The sequence below is a fragment of the Hyla sarda genome, chromosome 1 (genome assembly GCF_029499605.1).
Source record: "Hyla sarda isolate aHylSar1 chromosome 1, aHylSar1.hap1, whole genome shotgun sequence".
Classification (NCBI taxonomy): domain Eukaryota; kingdom Metazoa; phylum Chordata; class Amphibia; order Anura; family Hylidae; genus Hyla; species Hyla sarda.
In genome coordinates this window covers 190,285,175-190,299,085 of record NC_079189.1, presented here as the reverse complement: position 1 = coordinate 190,299,085, position 13,911 = coordinate 190,285,175, and positions in this window count along the sequence as shown.

Genomic DNA, 13,911 nt, shown 5'->3' with positions numbered 1-13,911 from the left:
ATGCGCCTGTTGATTTTTGAGGACTTCTCGGTAGAAGTGGCGAAACGAAGGAGGGCCTTCAGCACTGTTTGCACTAAGCTATTTCAGGCGAAATATAGATTCCAACTACAGTATCCAGCCACGCTGAGGGTGTTCCATCCTGACGGCTCTACTACCACTTTCAAGACTCCAGAGGAAGCATCTTCATCAATAGACCAGCTGCTGTCCTCTTCCTCCACGTCATCTTCCCGTCCACCGGCTCGGACACCCACTCGTCGCTCAAGGTCACCAAGGAGGAATCATCGTTCCCGCTCAGCACCTAGAGAATCGCAATTCTCCGCAAGCCAAAGACACCGACGTAGACGTCATCGCTCTCCAGGTCGTGGCTATGACAGCGACAGGCGATCTTCACCTGACTGACCACAGCTGTTCCTTGTTCCTTGTTCCTGATGACTTCACCTTCTTGCCTTTGAGCCTTCTGCTGGGACTACGGGAATGATGAACCGGACGTCCAGGTTTTCTCTTTATTTTTATCTTCCTCGCCTATATGGCGCTGTTATACAGAAGGTTTCCAGTGTTGCCATATTCCAACCCGGCTTTGGTGCTGTAATGTTGCACGGCCGCACAGCAGGGTTGGCCTTTCACCTGCCTGACTGAGGACCTCGACTATCTTAGAAGGGGTTGGGGGGAGGGGGGGGAGCATGGGCGTCCAGAAATGTGTGATATTACTTTGATGCCTATGTCGGCCGAAAAAAGGAAGTCCATCATCCAAAAGGAAGGTGTTGCTAAATTAGCAACACTTTCTAGGATATTCTACAGGATGGTTAACTGTTATTTGCTTGTATACTGTTTTTGTTTTGTTTGTTCTTTCCCACAGCTCGGAACCCCTAGTGAAAACTACTGCCCAGTTTATTATCGGGCACCTATCCTGCCTTACAGATACTTTACACGGTATTACTTATTCAGGGTCATGTTTGGTATGCCCCCATTGCTGCTGTGCCCTTTCATATCTACTTACACATATAATATCTGCACAGCCCTCCATGAGGGATTGTCTGGATTGTCTTGATTTACCATGCCTAACATAATATCGTGGAATGTCAAGGGTCTTCGCTCCCCCCAAAAACGAAGACTTTTTATACGATACTTGAAACGATTCCACCCGGACATTGTCCTCCTCCAAGAAACCCACCTAGCTGGCTCAGATTTTTTTAGGTTACAGCAGCAATGGGTGGGGCAGGTGTTTGGTTCTCAGGCCCAGGATGGGAAAGCAGGAGTGGTCACCTTGATCCACAAATCTTTTGCATTTGGTCTTATATCACACGACACTGATGATGAAGGCAGGGTCTCACATTTACGACTTGACCACAATGGAGAGATCTTTAGCATTTATAACATATACGGTCCCAATGGGGAAAATAAGTCCTTTTTTCACGCTCTAGCAGACAGAATTCATGACGATAACACGACGAACAAAATAGTGGGGGGCGACTTTAACACAGTCCTCGACCCCCTAGTGGACAGAAAGGGCCCGACATCTCAAGCAATCCCCATACGTAGCAGGGACTGTGTATTGCCCCCTTTCTTGGACCAATTGGGACTGCTAGATGTGTGGAGAATGTCCCACCCGGACGATAGGGAATTCACCCATTTCTCCAATGCTCACTCTTCCTGGTCTCGTATAGACTATCTACTGACATCTCCGGAACTTTACCATAAAGTTAGCTCAGTAGACATTGGAGAACTGGCGTTGTCAGACCATGCCCCTCTCTGTCTACGGCTCCTGCCCTCCTACCCCAAAGGGACAGATATTCTTTGGCGTTACCCCTCACTGCTGGCCAAGGATGATACCTTCCTCGAATTACTTAGGGGTTGGTGGTTAGAATATACCGTATATAATGGGGAACACCGCTCAGACCCAACTCTGTTCTGGGAATCGGGGAAGGCAGTATTAAGGGGAAAATTGATGGCACACGTGGCCCACCTAAAACGCACCTCTCTGAAAAATCTGAATGAAGCCAGTGCTCGACTAAGGGATGTCTATGCCACCTTCGTAGCCCACCCTACTATTCAGAACCGGGAGGAATGGAAATCGGCTAGAGCCAATTTTGAATTATGGTGGGATAGAAGGGAACGCCTAGGGAGGTCCCACTTTGAGGTAGATCTCTTTAGACACGGTAACAAATCGGGACGTCTACTGGCCCGTATAGCTAGGGGAAAGATACCCACCCCTCACATAACAGCACTTAAAGACTCCTCGGGAGTCACGCACAAAAACCCTCACTCCATTAACAAATTGCTGTCCTCCTATTATAGCTCGCTTTATGAAAACTCTCCCTCTGACCTTTCGGCGGGTGAGGCCTTCTTGAAACGGGTCCAACTTCCCACACTGACGGAAGAACAGAGGGAGATTCTTAATGCACCGGTGTCGGTGGAGGAAATACAGGGAGTTATCGGTCATCTCCATAACGGGAAGGCCCCGGGCCCGGACGGGTATTCAGGCGAATTTTATAAAGCCCTATCAGAGCAGATTGCCCCAGTCTTAAGGGATATGTTTCAGGTATTCATGTCTACGGGATCGTTACCCACAGAAGCCTCTCTTGCACACATAAAAGTTTTGCCTAAACCGGGTAAGGACCTAACTGACCCAGGTTCCTATCGTCCGATATCTCTAATTAACCAAGACATCAAGATTCTATCAAAAATTTTAGCTGACCGTCTTTCTCGATTCATGCCAGCTTTAATCGGTTCCCATCAAGTGGGCTTTATTAGGAACAGATCAGCTACCATGAATTTGAGAACGGTTATGGCGGTTCTAGATCGCCTACAGCATCAGCCCCAGAGGGGTGAAGCTCCTGCCTTGCTCACTTTGGATGCTGAAAAAGCATTCGATAATGTAAAATGGGATTGGCTGGGACTGGTGCTGGATGCGATCGGTATTCAAGGGTCATTTAGGAATTACATTTCTGGGATTTATGCAACCCCCATGGCTAGAATACACACGCCTGGTATCCTATCCACACCCTTCCCTCTCTTTAAGGGCACCAGACGGGGTTGCCCACTCTCTCCCCTACTCTTTAATTTAGCGTTAGAACCCCTGGCGCTCTCCCTACTGTCTGAAAATATTTATCCTGGCATTAAGGTGGGGAAGAATGAAGTAAAATTGACAATGTTCGCAGATGATATTTTATTGTTCCTGGATGGCCCGACTGCTTCCCTAGGACGCATTCTTGAACATCTGAGAACATTTGGGGCGTTCTCGGGTTACAAAATAAATGTGTCTAAATCGGAACTTTTACCCCTAGGTCCTTTCCGTCACCAGTGGCTTCCAGAAATATCAGGTATGGGAGTCCGCATTGCTGACTCCTCCATCACCTACCTAGGTATCAAAATAGGGAGAACGCCCGACACCATATATAGTTTAAACTATACTCCCCTCTTCTCCAAGATTAAAGCTGAATTACGTAAATGGGAAAAACTCCCCCTGAACTTTATGGGGAGATGTGCACTCATTAAAATGGTTAGCTTTGCGCGTCTCCTATACCCCCTGCAAACCCTACCACTTCTGTTAAAACATACTGACGTGAAAGGCTTAAACTCAGCATTCACCAAATTTATCTGGGCGGGGAAGAGGCCCAGAATCGCACTAAACAAACTGATGCTCAATAGGTCTGATGGGGGACTGAATTTTCCCAATGTGAGAGGATACAATCTATCATGTCTTTTTCGATTTGTAAATGACTGGATACATGGATCCTCTTACCATGCTCTTTACGGTCTAGAGAGTGAATTGGCGGCCCCATGGAACCTAGCAGTCCTCTTACATACTACATACTCTAAACTCCCCTCCATAGTGAAACGCTCTGTACTGCTGAGGGATACGGTGGCATCTTGGAAGGAGGTCAGGAAGTTATATGGACTGCCTTACCTCTTATCCAAACATCTACCACTGGCGAATCATCCAGAGTTTCCCCCAAGACTTCCTCCTGGGGTGCTTGGCCTTTGGTCAGACAAGGGCCTCACGAAGGCCAGGCACTTTATGGACGTTACTCAGAAACGATGGCTCCGACCAACCACACTGCTCTCCCTACACAACCTTCCCCCGTCTCATGCATTCCCTATACAACAGATATGCTCCTTCTTCTTTAGTCGATTGCGTAACCTGTCCAAAGAGGCCACAAAGAACGAACTAGATTATCTTATTGGTTCGGAACCCCGTAAATTGTCTATCTCTATGATATACACATCCCTTAGGAAAGTACTACTGAAATTTACACCCTCTTCTATTTTTTCAGCGTGGACCTCATGGGTACTAGGAGACGATATTTCGGAATGTATCTTGAATGGGTGGAATATCATCCGTAAATGCATTATCAATGAGAGATGGCGTGAAACCTACTACAAAATGGCTCACAAAGCCTTATATGGGTTTAACATACTGCCTTCCCCGGATTTCCCCGATCGTATCACGGCCTGCCCTAAATGTGCTACCCCTTTGACGAATATGTGGCATGAAGTTTGGACGTGCCCCCATACAGAAAGATATTGGCAAATGATTATATCATATATCAGAGAGAAATGGGAAATGTCACTACCACATACACCAAGAGCCCTATTGTTTCATCAGTTTAGACCACCTGACTTGACCGACCAAGGCCCCACCAAAACACCCCAACTAGTTCACATTGTCCTCTTAGTGGCACTTAGGTGTATCTTCGCAGCCTGGCTCTCCCCTTCTGTTCCCACCATCTCCATGGTCATATCGCAAATTAAACTGTTATGTGGGATAGATAGGCTTGATACTGAACGACACATGAGCACAAACACAGCAAAATATTTCGCCAAATGGCAAGATTTTATTGTTGCACACTACACATCAGCTGAAATCGAGGACATAGTTAAGCCCTTTAGCTCGACAGACTGGTACTGTCTTGGGGTTTTGAGTGATTCACTGGGTCCATTACGACTTACCTCTTGACCTTGACTTCTAACATACTACGAGCATGGCACGACTAATTTGAGCGAGGCAAATGAATATTGTGATACTGCCGCGCATTTCCACTTGGGTTATCCATTAGCTGTGTGGAGTTTACAGTTTCTGGTTTGTAATTTATTGAATGTTCTTATGGCTCTTATTCGACGATATTCCGCACTTAACTATCAATGTGTGATGTTTGTTTATAACAATGAAAATTCAATAAAAATTTGTTTAAAAAAAAAAAAAGTGTAAAAAAAAAGTTGAAAAATGTAAAAATAAAAAGTTTAAAAAAAAGGGAAAAATCTCCTCCCCCAATAAAAATGAAAATTGTCAGTTTTTCCCATTTTACCCCCAAAAGGCGTAAAATATTTTTTTAAATAAACATATTATATGCGTAAATGTCCGAACTATCAAAATATAATGTTAATTATCCCGTACGGTGAATGGCGTAAACGTAAGAAATAAAAAAATCCAAGAATGCAGCTTTTTTTGTCACATTTTATTTTAAAAAAATATAAAAAATGATCTAAAAGTTTTATATATGCAAATGTGGTATCTAAAAAAAAGTACAGATGACAGCGCAAAAAAGTTGCCCTCATACCGCCCTATATACGGAAAAATGAAAAAGTTATAGGTGGTCAAAATAGAGCGATTTTAGATTACTGATTTTGTACAAAAAGTTTTAGTTTTTTTTTTAAGTGATACATAAATATAAAAGTATCTATCCATGGGTATCATTTTAATCGTATTGACCACAGAATAAAGAACACATATCAATTTTACCGTAAATTATACAATATGAAAACAAACCCCTCCAAAATGTGCAGAATTTTGGTTTTCATTTAAATTTCCTCCCTAAAAAATTTTTTTTGGGGGGTTTGCCATACATTTTATTGTAAAATGAAAGGTTTCATTACAAAGTACAATTGGTCATGCAAAAAAACAAGCCCTTATATGGGTCTGTACATGGAAATATAAAAGAGTTATGGATTTTTGGCGAGGAGGAAAAAACGAAAACGCAAAAATAAAATTGGTCTGGTCCTTAAGGTGAAAATGGGCTTGGTCATTAAGGGGTGAAAGGGGTATTCCAGGAAAAAAAGGCTTCTTTTTTTTTTAATCAACTGGCTCCAGAAAGTTAAACAGATTTGTACATTAATTCTATTAAAAAATCTTAATCCTTTCAATAATTATCAACTGCTGAAGTTGAGTTGTTGTTTTCTGTCTGGCAACAGTGCTCTCTGCTGACATCTCTGCTTTTCTCGGGAACTGCACAGAGTAGCAGAGGTTTGCTATGGGGATTTGCTCCTAAACTGGGCGGTTCCCGAGTCAGGTGTCATCAGAGAGCACTTAGACAGAAAAGAACAACTCAACTTCAGAGGGTCATAAGTACTGAAAGGATGAAGATTTTTTGATAGAAGTAATTTACAAATCTGTTTAACTTTCTGGAGCCAGTTGATATATAAAAAAAAAGTTTTTTCCTGAATAACCCCTTTAAAGCAAAACTGTTCTTTAACAAAAATGTGGATTTGTAAATTACAAATAAACAAGATTTTTTGCATTTAATTTGGTAAAAAGATGGAAGAATTTAGTAAATGTAAAGCAGCGCATCAATAAAGTTATGACCCCACCGCTGGCGCTTATATATATATATATATATATATATATACCCCCACCAGCGCATTAATAAATTATTACCTCCGCCAGCGCATTAATAAAGTTATGACCCCCGCTGGTGCTTATATATATATTTATATATATATATATATATATATATATCAAAAGTTTGGGCACCCCAGGTAAAAAATTGTATTAATGTGCATAAAAAAGCCAAGGAAAGATGGAAAAATCTCCAAAAGGCATCAAATTACAGATTAGACATTCTTATAATATGTCAACAAAAGTTAGATTTTATTTCCATCATTTACACTTTCAAAATAACAGAAAACAAAAAATGGCGTCTGCAAAAGTTTGGGCCCCCTGCAGAGTTAATATCTTGTACTGCCCCCTTTGGCAAGTATCACAGCTTGTAAACGCTTTTTGTAGCCAGCCAAGAGTCTTTCAATTCTTGTTTGAGGTATCTTTGCCCATTCTTCCTTAAAGAAGTCTTCCAGTTCTTTGAGATCTCTCGGTTGTCTGTCATGCACTGCTCTTTTAAGGTCTATCCATAGATTTTCAATTATGTTGAGGTCAGGAGATTGTGAAGGCCATGGCAAAACCTTCAGTTTACGCCTCTTGGTGTAATCCCCCATGGATTTCGAGGTGTATTTAGGATCATTATCCATTTGTAGATGCCATCCTATCTTTAACTTCAGCTTTTCCACAGGTGGCATCAAGTTAGCATACAAAATTTGCTGAAATTTTATTGAATCCATTTTTCCTTCTACTCGTGAGATGTTCCCTGTGCCACTGGCTGCAATCCACCCCCATGCTTAACAGTTGGACAGAGGTTCTTTTTTATTAAATTCTGTTCCCCTTCTTCTCCAAACGTACCTTTGCTCATTCCTGCCAAAAAGTTCAATTTTAACCTCATCGGTCCACAGAACTTGTTTCCAAAATGCATCATGTTTGTCTATATGTTCATTTGCAAAGTTCAAATGCAGATTTTTGTGGTGAGGACGTAGAAGAGGTTTTCTTCTGATGACTCTTCCATGAACAAGTATTTCTTTATAGTGGAATAGTGTACCATAACTCCAATGTCTGCCAGATCTTTCTGGAGGGATTGTGCAGTCTAACGTGGGTTTTGAATTGTTTTTCTCACAATCCTGCGAGCTTTTCTGTCTGATATTTTTCTTGGTCTTCCCGATCTTGCTTTGACTTCCACTGTTCCTGATGACTGCCATTTCTTAATTACATTCCGAACAGCGGATATTGCCATCTGAAAACGTTTTGCTATCTTCTTATAGCCTTCTCCAGCTTTGTGAGCATCAACTATTTTCAGTTTCAGATTTCTAGACAACTGCTTAGAAGAACCCATGGTGCTGATTGTTGGGGCAAGGTCAGATGAGTCTGGGCATTTAAAACCTTTGACATTGACATCACCTGGTCTTCCCAGATGATGATTGAGAACAAGCCATGACACTGGCAGGTCTCAGCTTTGCAAAGGTGGTAGTGCATGCTATAAATTCTGCAGGGTGCCCAAACTTTTGCAGACGCCATTTTTTTGTTTTCTATTATTTTGAAAGTGTAAATGATGGAAATAAAATCTAACTTTTGTTGACATATTATAAGAATGTAAAATCTGTAATTTGATGTATTTTGGAGATTTTTCCTTGGCTTCTTTATGCACATTAATACAAATGTTTACATTTTACATAACTTTTTATCCCCACTGTAGATATACTATTCATTCATAGCGCTGGAGGCTGCATATGTATATAGATGTGCTGGGGAGGCAGACATATAGCGTTATCTGCCCCCCACAGCGCTTCTATATACATATGCAGCAGCCGTGCTATGAATGAATAGTATATCTGTCAGCATCATTGGCCGAGCGGCTGCTGGAGGCGCTGCTGGCAGACATACTTGTCACATATAGCGCATTTGTGCAGCGCTATATGTGATATCTGTCAGATCGCATCCAGCAGCCGCCCGGCCGATGATGCTGACAGATATACTATTCATTCATAGTATGGCTGCTGCATATGTATATAGAAGCGCTGTGGGGGGCAGATAACGCTATATGTCTGCCCCCCCTGCACATCTATATACATATTCAGCTGCTGCGCTATGAATGAACAGTATATCTATCAGGATCATCTGTCCGGCGGCTGCTGGATGCGATCTGATAGATGCACTTGTCACCTATAGCGCTGCAATAGAAAATTAGGACAATTGCGCTGGTGGTGTCACATTATGCGCTGGCGGGGGTATAGATATATACATTTATATGCACTGGCGGGGTCATATTATGCGCTGGCGGGGGGTATAGATATGTACATTTATATGTGCTGGCGGGGTCATATTATGCGCTGGCGGGGGTATAGATATATACATTTATATGCGCTTGGCGGGGTCATATTTTTATTAATGCGCTGGCGGGGGTCATATTTTTATTAGTGCGCTGGGGGGCTAGATATATGCCCCCCACAACACTTTTAATATACATATGTCCCCTCACATCGTTTATTTTTAAATACCCCGCAGGGAGCCCTGATTGGCTCCTCAGTTCCGGCCATTCAGAGATCCCCGCGGGGAATTTGAAAGTGAAAGTAAAAAATACATCGTGATCACAGGGTTGTGGACCATGCTGCCCGATTCCCTGCTTAATAATGTCTGATCAGATCGGGTCTCAGAAGTGAAACCTAGTGCGATCAATCCCTCAGCCCCTGTACTACAACCCCCATCATGGAACAGAATCTGCTCCATGATGAGGGTTGTAGTACAAACACTAATGTAGCCTCCCCAGCTGTCTGCAGACTCCGGCAGCCAGGGAATTACTACTCCCATCATAGAAACAAGTCTTTTCCATGATGGGAGAAGTAGTAGTCCCGGCTGTGGGAGTCTGTAAGCAGAAGTGTTAAAATGGTGGGTTGTTAGAACAGGTCTTAATAGCACGTAGCAAGGGACTAAACTGTGGGAGGATTCTGGCGACGTTTTCAAAAGGTTGCCTCTACCCTGGTCTATATTTGCGCATTTTTTTAATGATATGCGCCGAATAATGCACTTTATTTAAAAAGGTGCATATAGTAAATATCTTCCACGGCCTAAGTCAAAATGGAATTTCCCTTCTCTCAGTCATTTTTGCTAAAATGGCATATAAGAAAAAGGCGCAAAAAAAGGCGCAAAATAAAAAAAAAACGCACAGATGCGCCCATTCACAGCAAGAATAATGACGGGAACAGCTTGATGAATCTCCCCCTAAGACCCCGACTGATCAAAACTTTTAAAATGTCTCTATGACATATCAAAGTTTTTTTTAACCCCTTAAGGACCAAGCCCATTTTGGCCTTAAGGACCAGGCCAATTTTATGTTTGCATTTTTTTGTTTTTTCCTCCTCGCCTTCTAAAAATCATAACTCTTTTATATTTTCCTCTACAGACAAATATGAACAGTTGTCCTTTGTAATGACCACTCATTTTGCCATAAAAAGAAAAACAAAACCCCCAAAAAACACTATTTGTGTGGCAAAATTTAAAAGAAAAACGGAATTTTGCTAATTTTGGAAGGTTTTATTTTCACGCTGTACAATTTACATGAAAAATACCTATTTCCTTTATTCTGTGGGTCACTACGATTAAAATTATCCCCATGATTACATACTTTTCTATAATTGTACCGCTTAAAAAAAATCTCAAACTGTTTAACCAAATTAGTACATTTAAAATCCATCTATTTTGACGACCTATAACGTTTAAATTTTTTTGTATAAGAGGCAGTATGAGGGCTCATTTTTTGTGCCACGATCTTTACTTTTTATTGATACCACAGTTGTATATATAAAACTTTTAATACATTTTTTGTAAAATTTTTTTGCAATTTTGGACTTTTTATTATAATTTTTTTTAACCTTTACACCGTTCACCATATGGGATAATTAACATTATATTTTGATAGTTCGGATATTTACGCACACCGCAATACCAAATATGTTTATAAAAATTTTTTTATGCTTTTGGGGGGGAAATTTATGTTTTACCTTTTTATTGGGGCGGGGGGATTTTTCATATTTCTTAAACTTTTTTTTTTTTTAATTTAACTTTTTTTTTTACACTTTAATAGTCCTCATAGGGAACTATTTATAGCAATTGTTTGATTGCTAATACTGTTCAGTGTTATGCATAGAGCATAGCACTGATCAGTATTATCGGTCATCTTCTACTCTGGTCTGCTCTATCTCAGACCAGAGCAGAAGAGCCCGGGAGACGGCCGGAGGCAGCTGAGGAGACTTCTGTCCACCATAACAGATGATCGGATCCGTGTGCCATCGCTGATGTCCACCATTACCGGTGGGTCCCCGGCTACTGATAGCAGCCGGGACCTGCCGTGCATGACACGAGCACCAGTCAGGTGCTCGCGGTCATGTTCATGACGTAAATGTATGTCATGGTGTGTTAATTACCTCCGCACCAATGACGTACATTTAATTCTGATGTCGTTAAGGGGTTACAGCGGCAGGTACACATTTTACATCTATATTGTGTCAAATAGTAGCTTTTATACCCAAGGCATATTGTTTGCTACACCATGATGGTTTCAACTTTATGTTTTTTTTCCCCACTTTTCTCTACACAGATATAATTTGATGCTGTAGCCCTGCACCTCCTGGGGCCAAACATCAGATGGAATACAAGCCCCATATGACCTCACCATTGCCATTCCTAATATTTTCATGAATGGTATAAGAAAGCTGTGTAAATAAAATACATTTTTACGCTGTTTGGGGATAAAATGGGAAAAATGGACGGGAATCTTTCCAATTTTTTTACTTTTTTTTTTTTTACACTTTAAGGCTAGGTTGGGACTACGGAATTTCCGTCTGCAATTCTGCTTTGAAATTGCAGGTGGAAATTCCGCTTGCTAAAATGTATAGTGTAGTGAATTTATGAAGCGGAATTTGTGAATGGAAAATCCGCTTGGAAATTTCCGTCTGAAGAATGGCGTTGTTCTTCAGGCGGAAATACTCGCGGAACACATTGCAGTCTATTGGAGACTGCAGTGTCTGCACGGTGTCTGATTCAGTCAGCGGTGGCTGCACTCGGAATCTCCGGGGCGGAAATTTTCTGCCTGGAGATTCCGTAGTCTGAACCTAGCCTAATAGTCCCCATAGGGAAAATGTAAACTATTTTGCTTTGCATTATTAGAACGTATAATTTTTGCCACAATGATATCCACCCTGTAAATAAGCCTTCATGCCTTGCTTTGTGACCAGCGGTGCTCCATTTCTTCATTTACCTTGGATAGGAATTCAAAGGCAGGTGATTTTATATACACAAGCACCATATGCATTGAGACATGCAGAACCAGTACTACAATACAGTGACCCCTCGACCTACGATGGCCCCGCCCCCGACATACGATAATTTCAACATGCGATGGCCTCTCAGAGGCCATCGCATGTTGAAGGCAGCATCAACATACGATGCTTTTGTATGTCGGGGCCATCGCATAAACGGCTATCCGGCAGCGCTGACTTCTTCAGCTGCCACCGGATAGCCGTTTACGGTGCCCCGTGTGGTCTGGTGATGATCACTTACCTGTCCTCTGGGCTCCGGCGCGTCCTCTTCAGGATCCCCTGCATCGTCGGCGCTCTCCATCGACGTCATCACGTCGCTGTGCACGCCGTCCCATTATCCAATAGTAGCGGCTTGCGTAGCGACGTGATGGCGGCGACGGAAAGCGCGGATGCCAGGGAAGCAGAGGCCTTGCAGGAGCGTCGGGGACACCTCGGGGATGTGGCGACAGCGATGGACGGCGACATCCAGTGCAGTGGTGACGGTCCGGAGCGGCGGGGACAGGTGAGTACAACTTCCTCTAACAGTGGTCTACAACCAGCGGACCTCCAGATGTTGCAAAACTACAACAACCAGCATGCCCGGACAGCCAACGGCTGTCCGGGCATGCTGGGTGTTGTAGTTTTGCTACATCTGGAGGTCTGCAGGTTGTAGACCACTGTCCTATACTTTACATTGCACGGATCCCTCAACATGCGATGGTTTCAACAAACGATGGTCTGTTTGGAACGGATTACCATCGTATGTTGCGGGACCACTGTACCTTTATTATATACTCTGTTTTATAAATAATTTCACTGCTTCATGTAAATGTATTGTTTGAAACCACCAAAAATAAAAAAAAGCTGCTGATAGGGAACTGTATTGATATAGGACATTGTCCCCATCTACTATTGTCCATTAACAAATTAGAAAAGGAATGAAAGCCTCACATGTGCAGATGCCTGTCTTAGAGCAAGTGTGTATTCAGCAGAGAGAATTGACAATTGTTTGGCTCTATTACAGAGAAGCCTGCACTGGCATTTCAGACACCACCCACCTAAGAATCATAATTTGAAAAGGATGTTGATGGATTATAGAGGATCCCTCTGTCTGCTCCAATTAGGATCAACATTTTCTCTTCTTGTTCACTGAGCTTTTAGTTCTTAAATAGCTGAAAAAACGCTGCCCCCTGCTGGTCTGCAGAAAGATTTACTGTTCATGCACATGGTTTCATTTGCAATGTTTAACAAAAAACGAAAGCGATCATATTAGCATTGAAGAGACGAATTCCCATCAGATTTTTCATTATAAATAATCAGTTATAATAATCATTTTTTTATTATTATTTATTGTATTGAGGTGATCGTATTACGACAGCAGGCAGGTATAGTTTATATCCAGAAATTTGTATTTAAAGTAAGAACGTCCATGGTTCTAAAGTTAAACATGCTGTTTTTGAAAAAGTTCATTTGACTGCCGCCTGGCAAAATGGCTATGATAATGTAATCTGATCCCCACATGATAACCAGCTGTAAATGCTTCTTCCCCTGCTTCTCTGCACTAAAATATGAGCACAGTTTATCAGGAGCTGCAATATAAAGCAAGCGCTTATAAATCTCATGTTAGCTCATGTGGCATTTTATCATCCAATTACTATGTGTGACTTATTGCTGTAGTAACCTTGGCTGGATTAAAACGGCAAGATTTTAACTCTTTCAGCTGCTTCTGCTACTGGATACTATTCATTTAGGTGAAATCTGGGGCCCTTGGGCGGATCAGAATCTTGACGGTGGATTCTCTTATTGAATTGAAATCATTCATACATTCTATACATGCAATGAGGTATCCCAATGACACTGGCAGAGATTGTCCTAAATAACCCTACTCGGTCCAAAAACTAAAGGATATAGTTGCATAATGTGCAGCTGCCTTTCTAAAGGTTCTATAGTTTTCTATATAAGTAAAGCTTAAAGGGGTACTCCGGAAAAAAAATGTTTTTAATTAACTGGTGCCAAAAAGTT